We start from the raw sequence: 15,365 nt of genomic DNA, 5'->3' as shown, positions 1-15,365 counted from the left end.
ATGTTTCCATTATATAGATAAATAACCTTAATTTCAGAGAACTTAAGTGACTTGGCCAAGGTTAAATAAACAGTAGTGTCAGAACTGAAGCCTGAAATCTGGTTTCCTCACTTTCATTACCATGTCCTTTCTATTTTCTCTTCAATGTTAAGGAGGAACATTGAGTGCAAACCTTCAGGGCTCTAAAAACTTAAAAAGGTGTATGCTGGAATGACAATTGACAGTGAGCTCTAGGGTGAATCTGAAATATGATTTTAGAAAGAAGAGTCCTAGAGAAATTAGATTAATTTGCAGGGACATACCATGCATATCTTGGGCCATATACACCACATATATTTTTAAAGTTTTTCTTTATGTGTGCCAAACATTCCACACCACTGAGAACTACTACATAGATTTCTAGTCTGATGGGTTTGTATGACAAGAGATTGTGATTTAACTTTCTCACATATTTGGAAGGGAAGATTTTCCTATTGTGAATCTCCTGCAGTCTCACAAAACCAGCCAAGCTTGCACGCCCAGGAGCTCACTTCTTGGATCCCATGGCTCAGTAGAGAGGCACACCCTAGGGCTATTTTGAGTCCCCACCCCACCCCAAACGTGTCTTGGATGGGTGGAAGTTTGACACAGAAGGGCACAGAGCAGCATGCCAAAAATGACACCCCTTGGAGCCTTTATTTTCCTTCTTAAGTCAGGCCACACAGAGAATCATTTAGCCACAGCAAAAGCTCTTCAGCACATATCAGAACTCCTTAGGAGGGGCTTCCCTGGTGGCGCAGTGGTTGAGAGTCCGCCTGCCGATGCAGGGGACACGGGTTCGTGCCCCGGTCCGGGAGGATCCCACATGCCGCGGAGCGGCTGGGCCCGTGAGCCATGGCCGCTGAGCCTGCGCTCCTCAACGGGAGAGGCCACAACAGAGAGAGGCCCATGTACAGCAAAAAAAAAAAAAAAAAAAAAAAAGAACTCCTTAGGCAACTGCGAGAGAGGACACACAAATGTGAGAGCCACCTAGAGCAAATGTCACAGTATGTGCTGGATGAGCACATTCCATTCCCCCACGTGGCAGCGGGGCCCTGGGCTGTGTTCTCTGAAGTTCTAATGCAAGCTGTCCAAAGCCTCATGAACTTAGTAATGGAGCACCTCTTTGTGGGGCCCTCTGTGAGTTAAAAGCACCAGCTCTGTGAATGGAGATGGTCTCTTGGCTTCCCAAGCCAATAAGCAGAGCCTCCTGAAGGCATATGGACATGCTCTAGCTGACTGAGGAGAGCAGGCTTTAGGCTTAAAGCCCTTGCTAGAAGGCAGAGAAAGAGGAAGTGTCCCCGGTGCTTAGCAGGCTGCCCCTCTCCCTGCTAAATTTTTAACCATACATTTTGCCCCATTAAATCAGAATTGATGAAACCTTTACAAATGTGCAGTGTCTGAAAACTGAAAATCACACTGAAAAATAACAATCTCGTTGACTATAGAAGGCAAGTTTTTCAAATCGAGTAATGATGTGATGTGTGTGGTTAACCGTATCTACGCAGGAAGTGGTTTATTTAAAAGTTTTTGTGCTCACTCCACACCCACCCCACCCCACCCCACCCCACCCCGCCTTTTTTCTTCCTCCAGTACTGAAATTAAGCAGCATCCAACCTAGGCCTACTTTTACTGACATGTGACTTGACTTTACTGTTTTCCGTTTTTGCTAAAAGAGTCATTAACAGAAGTTGATGGCAGTTTCAATAACAAGTCAGCACTGAGGAAAGGTAAGTGAGCTCATACTGAACGTGCAATTTAACCTTGAAAATATCTGACAGAGTATCCTATGCTTCAGTGGGAATGTATAAACTTTTCCTACAAAATTGTGATGTTTTCATTTGTGATTGAAACATCAGTTTGTTTCCTTTGGTGTAGAGAAGGATATTGTTTTTAAATTTGCAACAGTTAAATTCTAAAGTACTTTAAAAGATCGTATACTAAGATTTTATATGAAAATATTAAAAACAGAATAAGGTATAGTTTTAGTTTGAAAGTGCTTTTAAAAATTGGGACTTTGTATCTTTAACTGACTGCTTTATAAAAATATGCACTCTTCATGATCCAGATAATAAAGAGAAAAAGGCATTTTGTAACAATTAGAAATAACATCTGAATTGCATGCAGTGTGAAAGATACCCACTGTAAAGTGTTGTAGTAAAGTTAGCATTAGAAAGCCTTAAAAGGTGTAGTTTATTAAATTTACAGCTTATTAAATAGCTATTAAAAAGCAGGAAATTTTCAAAATGCCAAAGAAATTTCTCTATCATGACATCTGATTTTTTCCCTAAATTTTATTTAAGATATAGTGTGAAATGAGGGCAAGTTTCTATTTCATAAGCAAAACTGTACGTTTAAAGGAGAAGTCACAGATGACTTCACAGGGGGTTACTTCTGGGAAAAGAGGCAAATTAGAAATATACTTCTGTTATTTAGGTAATTATATAATTTTCCTTCTTTGAGATTTCTAAAACAATAACCTCAGAAGTTAAAAGGATTTGTTAATCATTAACTGACAAGAACTTTTCTTGTATAGCGACTTCTTGCTTTTATAGAATGTCTTTGTGTGCTGTAACATATGTACGAAAAATATAAAAGTATTGCTCATCTCAGAGACAAATACCTAAAATAAATCTGACTGTAGATTTTTGAAGGAATTTTAATAAAAGCTCCAGATACAATCCACCCTTCCGTAATATTATTTTTATTGTGCTGTTGGATGGGGGACATGAAGGCCCCACAACACCTATTTTTTTGTATTATTAAAAAACGGTTACAGGGTTGATAAGTGGCAACAATTTTCTTTTCTTTTATTGTCTTCTATTGAAACACTCATATAAATGTTTTTTGATGTGGTCAATTTGGTAGGAAATTATTAGTTATCCTAGTACACTCCATTTTAAGACCTCTTCAATTGTCAATACTGAAGCTAGCTACTTGTTGACTATTCAAATGATCATGAAAAAACAGAGATTAGGACTTGATGTTCAATACATTTTTTATTGTTAGAGTGTAAGAGAACCTTGGTAATATGTATTTGCTTTGATATTCTGATTAGCTTTTCAATTTGCTGCATTTTCTCACAATGGAAAGCGTTATTTAAATCTGTCTTCAATACTGTGGCTCTGAACCTCTGCATCTACAGAAGCTTAATAATTCAGATAGTTTTGGTTGATACGTTATTACTTTATTTCATTTTATTATAAAAGAATATCACATGAATAAACATATGTAGTACTTACATATTAGCAAGAATGAATATCCACATAAGCCTTTGGTACTGAAAAAAGTCCACTACAGTTTTTTAAATAATTTAATATGTTTATAAGCCAAATCTTTGTAAAATGATTGTTCCCTGCAGAAACTGTTAAATTAAAAGACAAATATTTTATGAAGTATGTATAAAATTAAGAATTAATTAAACATACTTAATATGGATTTATAAAGAGAAATAAGTAGAGATGATATTCTGTAACCTAAGATGCTCTCAGAATTGTTTGTAAAAATTACTAATGCATTATCTCTGGGATGTAAAGACCAAATCTTAAGAGGGTAAATTACAAATGAGTTATTATAGGTAGGTTACTATATCTTTATGTATTTTAAGCAAATAAGAAACAAATTTTGATGAAATAAAAACAATGCAGAGAATCTCATTTGGAAAGTCTTTAAAAAAAAAAATAGGGGGCTTCCCTGGTGACGCAGTGGTTGAGAGTCCGCCTGCCTATGCAGGGGATGCGGGTTCGTTCCCCGGTCAGGGAAGATCCCACATGCCGCGGAGCGGCTGGGCCCGTGAGCCATGGCTGCTGAGCCTGCGCGTCCGGAGCCTGTGCTCCGCAACGGGAGAGGCCACAACAGCGAGAGGCCCGCGTACCGCAAAAAAAAAAAAAAAAAAAAAAAAAAAAAAAAAAAAAGCTTTTCTACTTGGGGCCAGGATTCAGCAAAATTCAGAAAGGAGACATTTCCCCCCCTTGATATTCCTTCTCTTATTCTTTTTAAGTGTTCTGTCCCAGAGTGGCCTACTCTGTCCCCGACTTAAGGTCTGCCAGCCTTGGTCCTAGAGAAATACACCCTACACTTTTCCTTCCATCACACTCCCATTGTTCTTAAAATGTACTCATCCTATTTTCCAGAAGTTAGGGCATCTGATAAAAATAATCCATGCTCACAAGAGAGGGCTCCAGAGCTTTGTTTCTTGTAACCTGTAATTCAGGCCTCCCTTCCTCCTCCCAGTAGAATTTTAATAAATTCTCTCAGCAGACAGGATCCAAGGGAACAGCTAACTGTTGAGGACCTCAGTCTCAAGTGAGGAGACTGATGCCATTACAAACAGTTTGGGGAAAATATTTTGGGGGAGAAAGAGTGTTTTGTTAACCATTCGTCTTGTCTATGGCATTTAAACAAAATTTCTGAGTATGTTTTATGTGAAGGGTCCATCACAGAGATGTGTCCATTTCTCTAAGATATTCCTTAAGAAATATACATCTTTCTTGTAGTGGATGAAAATTAACTGCACTACATCTTCAGACTATTTTGGTATTCCCATACACTTAGAAACTATCTAACATAATCAAAAGTTTTACATATGTATTTTAAAAATCATTTAATATCCTGAATTTAGCACTTTGGGTACCATATTTTTTGTATTGCAAGATAAATGTTATATAACTAAACTATAAAATGTACTTATAAGTATTCTAAATTTTAGCTTACGGTAGACAAAACTCTTTTGCTTGCAAATGATAGAAAATAAGCTAAAGTTAGCCTAGGCAATAGAGATAGGCACTGATTTGTATAACTGAAAATCCAAGGAAAGAAAAGTCAGACTGGATCCAGCAGCTCACACAGATTTACCAAGATCATTTTCTTCATCCCTTAGCTCTTTTTTTTCACTCCACTATAAACAGTCTCTGGTAGAAGCTCACAGTAAGTTGACCAGAAGGCTCCAGGTTTACCTCTGACCCTTTCAGCAAACTTTGTACAAAAGAATGCCTTTCCCCCATCACCAAAGCAAAGGTACCTCAGATTGAGATCTGATTGGACTGAAGTGGGTCACGTAACCATACTGAACCAATCACTGCCTCTGAGACACAGACGCCCTGCGTGACCAGGCCTAAGGTCACTGGCCCACTCTTGCATTGATGAGCCACCTGCCCCTGCAACACCTGGACTCTCCGCTGAAAAGAGGGGTCCCTACACTGAGGAACTAAAATTCTTCCCCCAGAAGAAAAGCGACTTTATGTCTTAGAGGTAATACAGCCATAGAAAACTACCACACGGCCACATCGGGTCACATTTAAAACCAGTACTTAAATTTTCCAACCTCTGTAATCAGACAGAAAGACGGCGTCAGTTTAAGCACAGGTCTGAATGAAGCAAGTGTTTCAATTAAACTGAATTTTAAAGTATTTTTCAACAGCTACTCCATGTACAAACCCCTGCCCCACAATACTTGTCTTCTAAAAGCTTATAATCTAGTAAAAGTACAAGATTAATAATTATAATGCCAACAACTTTTTATCAAGTACCATAAAAAGATATAAGAAATATTCTATTAGGATTCAGAATTTCATCAAACATTTTTGTCTTCCTGTTATATGGCGGGCAATAAACTAGAACATTTTGCAGGTGTTATATCATTTATCATATCCAGTCAGAGAAATCAGGGCAGTTTTGGAAGAAATATTTGTACAGTAGCTCCCCCTTCTCCAGGGTTTTGCTTTCCGCGGTTTCAGTTACCTGCAGTCAACCACCGTCCGAAAATGTTGAAGGGAAAATTCCAGAAATAATCCATGAGATTTAAATGACTCACCTTTCTGAGGTAGTGTGAGGAAGTCTCGATGCCGTGCTCCGGGCCGGCATCTTCGCGTCCAGCGTTTCCCCCGTGAGGCACTGAGCTGCCTTCCCGCTTATCAGATCGTCTCTCTCGCGAGTGTGAGGTTTGAGGTATCGCGGTGCTGGTGTTTGCGTCCCCTTTAATTCGCTTAATAGTGGCTCCAACGCGCGAGTAGTGCTTCCGGCCAATCGGACATGCTAAGGCATATCCTTGCAGTGCTTCCTCTAAGCGATAGGGTGCCAGAAAAAAAATTCGTAGTCCGAGTTTGCCCAGATGTACTGTACGGACGAACCTGAATTTTCTATCCGTGAAATTGTGAAGAAGGAAAAATAAATCTCTGTCCGTTTTGTTGTGGCACCTCCAACTGCAAAAGTTATGGCTGCAGTGTGTGGTAAGTGTTTAAGATGAAAACGGCATTGAATTTGTACGATATTGTGTGTGTGAGAGAGAGACAACATTAACATAACTTTTATTTTTTTAATTTTTTATTGCTGTACGCGGGCCTCTCACTGTTGTGGCCTCTCCCGTTGCGGAGCACAGGCTCCGGACGCGCAGGCTCAGCAGCCATGGCTCACGGGCCCAGCCGCTCCGCGGCATGTGGGATCTTCCCTGACCGGGGCACGGACCCGTGTCCCTTGCATCGGCAGGCGGACTCTTAACCACTGCGCCACCAGGGAAGCCCCACATAACTTTTATTACGGTATATTGTTATAGTTGTTCTATTTCTTTATTAGTTGTTGTTAATCTTTTACTGTGCCTAATTTATAAATTAAACTTTACCATAGGTATGTATGTATAGGGAAAAACATAGTCTATATAGGAGTCGGTGCTATCGTTTCAATATCCATCGTGGCTCTTGGAATGTGTCCCCGTAGATAAGGAGTGGGGGGTGGACTACTGTGATAGTATCCAGAGAAAGCTGGAACTGGGGAGATGAGAAACATTCCAAAAGACCGGAAGGGAGTGTGTCAGGGGACAAACATGGAGTATCAGAATTTCCCAGGCGGAGTGAGTTGTCTCCTGTTGTTAGCTGTAAGTATACTAGCAGGAGGTCAGGGCAGACGGTTTGAGATTCTAATAGGGTGAACCTGCTGAGCAGATCATGACTAAGGGCTGTAAGTACCAACAGGGTTGTTGAGCAGGGGAAATTCATCGCTGGATGGCCACGTTTTGCATCTGGGTGGGCTATCTAGCATCAGGATTTATTTACTTCTTGTATATATGTCACTATTGGTGACATACTCTTTAGGGTGATTTGGAGAAATGGTGGTCGTCTATGAAGGGAGGTATTCCTTTAAGACAAGTCACTGGCGCACCTCCCCAGGTGCCTCGAGGTTCTTATATAGGCTGTGGTTATAATGATTTTTTTTCATATTGCAGAGCTTTGTTGTGTTGTTTTTAATTTGAGAATAAGTGATACAGTGAAATGGTTTGAAAACAAACAAAACCTAAATATAAATATTTTAGTGAAAGTCTTTCTAACATTCCTATTTCTATATACCTCTGTTTACTCCCACCTTAACCCAGCAGGCAACCACTTTTCAGTTTTATTTTTAAATCCTTCATTGTTTCTTTATGCAAAAGCATGTATGTATATACGCACGTGTGTGTATATATTATATTAAAGGGAGTTCACTATATACACCTCTGCACTTTTTTTCTTTCAGTAATATCTTAGAGATATTTTAATTATAAAAATAAGAAACTGTCTAATTCTCTCTCTCTTTGTTTATAGTTGTACAGTGATCCACTGTGTGGATATAGCATACTTAATCAAACCAGTCTAAAAGAGTCATGGGTGTTTTCAATTTTTTGCTAATACAAAGAATGTTTTAATATAATTGTGTACATTTGAAAATATATCTATGGAATGAAATCCCAGAAATTTCATTTATTAAAACTATTTATTTATAAGCCAAGAGATAAAATAATTTTGATAGTTATTGCCAAACTATCCTTCACGTTAGTTGTAACTTTTTGAATTTCCACCAGTACTTAACGAGAGGGCTGGTGGAAGCTCCATAGCTTTTCTAACAGATTGTGTTACCAAACATTCCAGGTTTTGACAGTCTGTAGAAAAATGTATCCTGATATAGTCTTATGTAATATTTCTGTTATTATGATTGAGGTTGGGCTTGTTTTTAAAAGAGTAAAGGTCTATTTGTTTTTCCTAATAACAGAATGTATCCTTTCTCAACTGCATAATTAAGGACCAAAAGCATTAGTTAAGTTCAAGCCTAGAATGAGATGTTAAAGGAAATAAGGAATCGGGGCTAGCATATGTAAAATACTCTTTTTATAAAACTTGAAATAAGCAGTAGCTAAAAGAGGATGAAACATGAACACTGAAGCGAAGGAAAAGAGAAAAGGAATGAAAAATAAGAATAAATAAAAAAAAGAAAATATATCCAGACATCCAACAATGTCTCAGAGGATACGAGGACAGATGGGTGTAATCACTAGCTCAAGTAGATAAATTAACCTGAAACAGAAGGAAGAGCACTTTAATGAGTGTGCATGTAGATGAACTGGATACAGATAAGATGAAGTGAGGAGAGGAAGGTGAGGAATATTTGCTTCATGGATTCTATCTTCTTTGAAATGGTAGGAAAGTCCATTTGATGAGAGGGAGTATTTAGAGGATGCCAAAGAATATGCAGACTATCTTATTTTAAAAATTGGCCTCGTCAAAAACATATAGTACAACTGTGAATTTTAAAGTTGATTTTTCACTTTCAATGGGCATCAGCCCTATTCAATTCCATAAATTCCATATTTATTATTCCATAAATAATTTTGAGCTCCAACTAAGTACACTGTGTTATGCTAAGAATTATTAGTGATACAGAGACTCAGTGTGCTAACTAGCCAGTGAAACCATCTTAGGTAGCTTAGTGCACAAATACAAGAATTTAAATATAAATTTATAAGTATAAATGCAAGGCCTTAGAAATATTAGAGAACATGCTATGTCAGAGTCCCAGTGGTTTCATTTTACCAAATCCGATGGCTATTTATGCATCTTCATATTATCCATATCTGAGTTGCATTTGATGCAACTGAACATTCCTTCTCTCTTGAAACTCCCTCTTCTCTAAACTTCTATATTTCATTCTCCCAGTTTTTCTCCAAACTATTTCAATGCTCCTTCTCTGTCTCTTTGCTAACTCTTCCTCATTATCTAACCCTCTAAATGTTAAAATGTCCTGTACTCAATCTTCAGATTTCTACCTTTCTGGTCCTAGCTATCGTCTTCTTAGTTTATTCCTAGGTGCTATTATTTAGTGCCATGATTTTAAATACTATCTATATTCTTTTTTTAAAAAATTTTTTCATTTATTTTTGGCTGTGCTGGGTCTTCGTTGTGGTGCACGGGCTTCTCATTTCGGTGGCTTCTCTTGTTGTGGAGCACGGGCTCTAGGCGTGCAGGCTTCAGTAGCTGTGGCTCACAGGCTCTAGAGCACAGGCTCAGTAGTTGTGGAGCACGGGCTTAGTTGCTCCGCGGCATGTGGGATCTCCCTGGACCAGGGATCAAACCCGTGTCCCCTGCATTGGCAGGCGGATTCTTAACCACTATCTATATTCTATTTAGACCTCAAAACCAAAACTTTTTGTTTTTTAACACTAAAACTGTAAATGCAGTTGCCTACCTATCATCTCCAGTTGAATGTTTCAAGAGACATCAAAATGAGTATGTTCAAAACTAAGCTCTTATTTACTCCCCACTTACCCACCCCAACCCGCTTCTCTCCTATTTTCATTTATCTCATTTAATGGCACCATCATTCATATCTCTGTTCAAGTTAATAAATTAAGAATTACCCCCAATTCCACTCTTTCTCTCATACTCCCTACACCAAACCACATCCAATTAATCAGCAATAAGCAGAGCCTGCAAAATTGACTTACCTCCCATAATGCTGTTTACTTTTCTAAATGATGGCTTTTGAAAAGTTATATCTTTTTTTTTATACTAATGGCTCTTTTTATTTTTTGTTTCTTGGTATAATGAATTTTCCTCAAAAAACCTGCTAAATGAATACACTACGATATATGACATTTAGATGACATCACAATTTTAGATAAACCACGCTTACTAATTCACTTTCTAGTTTCAAGTTAGAGAAGAATCATACAAAATATATGGAGCAATGTTGATTTGAAAATTTTTGAATGAACTCAAGAAGGTTGAAGAAGTAGCAACTTGTAGAACATTCCAGTTGGTTTGTTGGCCCTAAATTTTTTTTTTTTTTGCTGTAATTTATCATTAAGTATGCTCTGACAGCAAGAAAACTGTAAGTTTCATAAACATTGAAAATATTGGTGACATAAAAGATACAGAAAAAAAGGAAATTTAATAAATATACTTTTTATATTTTATGTACTTTTTTTTCAAATTGTTGTTACATAAACCCATTTTTAAAATCTATTCATGCATTTTTATATTTATAAATGTTGATTGGGTATCTTGAGCTTTTATTTAACTGTTTTTCTTTTAGCAAGAATGAATTAGACATTAAGCAAGGGGTAAATGTGTATCAAAATATCCCAAATTTAATCGCTTTTTACCACCTCTACTGCTGTTACTGCAGAGTCCTCTAACTCATCTCCCTGATTCTAATTTTTACATGATAGTCATTCTCCAAAGAGTAGCCAGAGTGACTTTATTAAGACTTAAATCATACAATTCTCCAACTAAAACATTCCAAATGATTTTCTATTATACTTTAAATTAATTCAGTCTTTTTCCATGATTTGTCAGGCCCTCTATCTAATTACTCTGCTTTTGTTTGCTTAAATAGCATTTTGGATATGAGGAATCATTATTACATTGTTTAGTGGCTATCTTTACCCTGAACTGAATGGTCCATGAAAGTACTGACCTTGTTTACCTTTTTACTATTGAATACCTAGAACCTAGAACAATGGTAGACATATAATAAACACTCAATAAATATTTGATTAGTGAAAGAACAAATAATATAAAAGCTGACTGTGGGCTGTAGAGTCAGGGAAGGCTTTCTGGAGATTTGTGACTTCTCTTGGATCTAAAAAATAAGGTAAGTTTAGGGGAAGAGAAGCTAGAAACGTATTTCAAACAAATGACACTTTATGGGTTCATTTTGAGCAACCTGGCAGTGATGAAAGGTTGGAATGGAATGCTGGATCCGTTATATACCGTGGCACTTTTTTGAAACTCAAAACAAATAAGCATCTGAAAACGTATTGCATAAATTGGTAGAGAACACCAGCTACTTCTAAGCATTTAAATTTTAAGCTGTTTTTCTAAAACTAGGGTATTAAAATTGAATAATTTTGTTTACTTTAGATTCATTTCCTAAACACTTAGAGAACTTTTTGTTTTAGTCTCTGCTGATGTAATGACAAGCTTAGAGTCAAAATGAGATTTCTTTTTAAAATAGAATGCTCAGGAAATTAAGTGCTGAGTCGGGGGAAATTTTTTTTAATTTATCTTTCCACTTCAGTTAATTTCATATTAGAATTTTAAGGGATAGAAACTGAGCAATGAAGTCCATATTCATCTTATTTGGGAAATCAAGTAGTCTTAGCCTCTATTTATACCTTGATGATTCTCCTAAAGGAAGTAGAATGTAGGACGAAAAATGAGTGTTGATTACCCAAGTGGTGCCTCCAACACTGTGGTAGGTACCATGGTGTTACCCCAAGCAAACAATATTCCCTTCTTGTCTAGATGCTTACAGTAGCATGAGACATTCATTAATGTAAATTATTAGAGTGGCATTATTAATAATAATCATCAGAGCTATGATTTATTCAATATGTATTATGTATCAGGTGTTTTGCATACCTAATAGTATTTGAATCCCACAAAAATCATGTAAGAGAGTTAGTATCTCCATTTTAAAGATAAGGAAGCTTAGGTTAAGTGGGTAAGTGCCCAAATTTATAATGCTGTTTGGTTGGTGGGTTATGATTTGTAGGCAGATTTGGGTAATGCAAAATCTGTGTTATTTTCACTATGCCATGCTATAATTTCTAATCCTGTTAGGTGTCAGCAGTTAAGTGTTACTGGACTTCGTTCATGAGGCCCTATAGTCTGAAAGGGTCTAGAAGGATCCTGCTTTGTTTGATATCTAAAACTATGCCATCTGTGGAAAACCTGTTGCTTTTTCACTATATACATATATCCTTATGTAGAGATGTTATAAAATATGTGAGGAAGAAAACATTTTTGCCTTAGTTTTTGTCATACTGTAGGTACTTTTTCTATTTCACTTCTTCTGTCTTCTCTGGACCCTATGTCTCCCTTCTGCCCCTAGATTCCTGATTCCTTCTTAGAATCATGCTGTCCATTATGGTAGAAACTAGCTACAGATGGTTATTTAGCACTTGAAATGTGGCTAGTTTAAACTGAGTGTAAAATAAACACCAGTTTTTGAAGACAGTACAAATAAAAAAGTTATAAAATATCTCCTTAATATTTTTACATTGATTATATGCTAAAATTATAAAATTTTGACATAGTGGGATAAATAACATACATTATTAAAATACATTATTTTAATATAATCACTTATTTCATTTTACTCATCTAGTATGGCTACCAGAAAATTTTAAATTATTTGTGTGGCAAATTATTTCTAGTGGATGGCACAGCTTTAGGCCATCTCCTCTTCTCACAAGACTACTTTGACATTCTTATCCACTCTTATGATTTAGATTTAATCAATATGGTCCTTAATTTTTTATCTTTGGCTTTGGTCTCTCTCCCAATATTGTTCCTTCTTCCAATTGTCACTTGATAACCTCTTCCATGATGTCCCATCAGAAGTTCAGACTGAATATGTCTCATGTTAAACCTATAATCTCCCCACAGAATCCCCATTCTCTTTCCAACTTCAGTTAAGCTATCTCTGTTCTTCAAATCACTTAAGTAAGTGAGCTTGGTATCTCCAAGGACTCCTGTCCATACATCCAATCAACTGTCATTGTTAGGGGCATCCATTTCCTTCTTTCTGTGTTCACTTATTGTCATAGTTACTCATTTGGATATCCATTAAGTCTTGTCTAGACTATGGCAAAGGGGTCTTATTTACTTTCATACTCATTTCTCTTACCTCTTTAGTTTGCATATTTAATATTTATTTTATGTCTTCATGGTGATGGTTGGGTTCAAGTTAATTAATACAAGTAAGAATTTTTATGACCTAGTTATATTCTATTTAGAGTTTTAAAAGTGATTTTGCATAATTATTTTATGTGATTATTCTAGCAAGCTAGTGGTAAAAGCAAAAGATTTAGTAGAAGACAAGGAAGCTTGGAGAAATAGAAGTGTTTGAGGACATGCTGAGAACATATTTCTCGCAAATTCTGGTCTAGAAGTTTTTTATTTCTTGTGGAGATAGTGAAGATTTTTTTAAAATTTTGGAGTATAGTTGCTTTACAATGTTGTATTAGTTTCTGCTGTACAGCAAAGTGAATCAATTATACGTATACATATATCTACTCTTTTTTAGATTTCCTTCCCATTTAGGTCACCACAGATCACTGAGTAGAGTTCCCTGTGCTATACAGTATGTTCTCATTAGTTGTCTATTATACGTAGTAGTGTATATATGTCAATCCCAATCTCCCAATTTGTCCCACCCCTCCCTTTCTCCTTTGGTAACCATAAGTTTGTTCTCTACATCTGTGACTTTATTTCTCCTTTGCAAATAAGTTCATCTGTACCATTTTTCTAGATTCCACATATAAGCAATATTATACGATATTTGTTTTTTCTCCTTCTGACTTACTTCACTCTATATGACAGTCTCTAGGTCATCCATGTCTCTGTAAATGTCACAATTTCATTCCTTTTTATGGCTGAGTAATATTCCATTGTGTATATGTACCACATCTCCTTTATCCATTCCTCTTTGATGGACATTTAGGTTGCTTCCATGTCCTGGCTATTGTAAATAGTGCTGCAGTGAACATCAAAACGGGTGCATGCATCCTTCTGCATTGTGGTTTTCTCTGGATATATGCCCAGGAGTGGGATTGCTGGGTCATATGGTAGCTCTATTTTTAGTTTTTTAAGGACCCTCCATACTGTTCTCCATAGTGACTGTAGCAATTTACATCCCCACCAACAGTGTAGAAGGGTTCCCTTTTCTCCACACTCTCTCCAGTATTTATTGTTTGTAGATTTTTTGATGGCCATTCTGACCAGTGTGAGAGATAGTAAAGATATTAAGAGCACTGCCTGGGAAGTCAGAAAAAACAAAGTTCAATCTTGGGCTCCACCACTTGCTAGGTATTGTATATGTTATATTGTACAAGTTACTTAATCTCTCTGAGCCCAAGTTTCCTTATCTCCCATCCCTGGAGATAAAATGAGGAGTTTCCTCACAAGATAAAAAAAAGAATGTATATAAAGAACTTTGCCTAGTTTGTGTCTCACAGTATTGTTTTAGAAGGGTTAAATGTAGCATGAATAGTAGTTATAGTAGTAATTGTTTTATCAGGTTGTCTTGAATCAAATGATGACCATTCTCCCCTTCATTATGATATAAAAATCATGCCAGGATAATTTTGATTTATTTCAATTCTAAGTATTATGATAGGATTTGGAACTCATCAAAAGCAATTTCTTGCTATTAGTTTCATTTCCTCAATACAGCTGTGTGGAGGAGAAGGAAGAAGACTCACTCTTTTCTTGTTTGTTTACCAATTTTTGGTTGATATGGAAATTTTCCTCTGAGCAGCTCAAGATGTGTCCTAACCAAAAATACCCTTTAATTTTGAAGAATCCATATTCATCACACAGAACAGTTTAAAAAGTGAAAGGCAGCCATTGACTCTTGGACTTAAAATTAAAATGAAGCAAAGAAGAACTACAGAAACCAGGAGAGAGAAAAAAAAAAGTAGAATTCTTTTCACCCACTTTTATATTATACCTAATTTTTGCCTAGGGTTATAAAGTATTAATGCAGATTGTTCATGAGGCATGGGGGCCCTAGCAAAATGATTCTGAGGAAAAAAATAAGGTGTTGGGATGTCCAAGGTGCTTATCCAGTTAGTAGAGTCTTTTTCTGTTTTTATTCTGTTTTGTTCTCCCCCTGAGGAAACCTGCTCAGGTTTCCATGTATGGAGGTTGACTGAATACACCAATCTCAGTCCTAATCCTGAAAGCACTTGGTATTAGGATATCCGTTAAATGACAGCAAGGTGTGGCAGTGGGAAGTGACTGACAGAATGCTAGGGAGATAAGTGGCTGTGGTGCTGTCCCTGGAGAATTAGCTGCATCCTACAGGCCAGAGGGCTTTAGGTTAGAAGTTTGGCTCTAAGAAAGTGGATTAACAAGTGGGCCATAGTTTCAGGGTGGGAAATCAGCTTGAAAGGAAAACCAGAGACTAGTCAGTATGGCAGATGGTTAGGGAGTATGTCTTCAGTCAGGGATGGGAGCAAGTTGAGATGCAGTGGATGTTCTGACTTCCCCTAATCATCATGCACTGTATCCCAGGTCCATTTGGCAGCTTTTGAT

At 36.9% G+C, this 15,365-nt stretch overlaps 1 protein-coding gene across 5 annotated transcripts in view; it reads left to right on the top strand.

Annotated features, from left to right (window-relative positions):
* The first annotated feature begins 1,619 nt into the window (after positions 1–1,619).
* The window catches only part of ARHGAP15 (Rho GTPase activating protein 15), a 623,633-nt gene continuing 609,887 nt past the window's right edge, over positions 1,620–15,365 (top strand). For 2 of the 5 annotated variants that reach the window (XM_032637027.1, XM_032637032.1), the window contains exon 1: positions 1,620–1,748. The gene's annotated coding sequence lies outside the window, so the exon portion shown is untranslated. The remainder of the gene's footprint in view (positions 1,749–15,365) is intronic. The other 3 variants (XM_032637030.1, XM_032637028.1, XM_032637031.1) reach the window with 2 other exon arrangements.

The sequence above is a fragment of the Phocoena sinus genome, chromosome 7 (assembly GCF_008692025.1).
Source record: "Phocoena sinus isolate mPhoSin1 chromosome 7, mPhoSin1.pri, whole genome shotgun sequence".
NCBI classification, from domain to species: domain Eukaryota; kingdom Metazoa; phylum Chordata; class Mammalia; order Artiodactyla; family Phocoenidae; genus Phocoena; species Phocoena sinus.
This window is presented reverse-complemented; position numbering and strand designations above follow the sequence as displayed.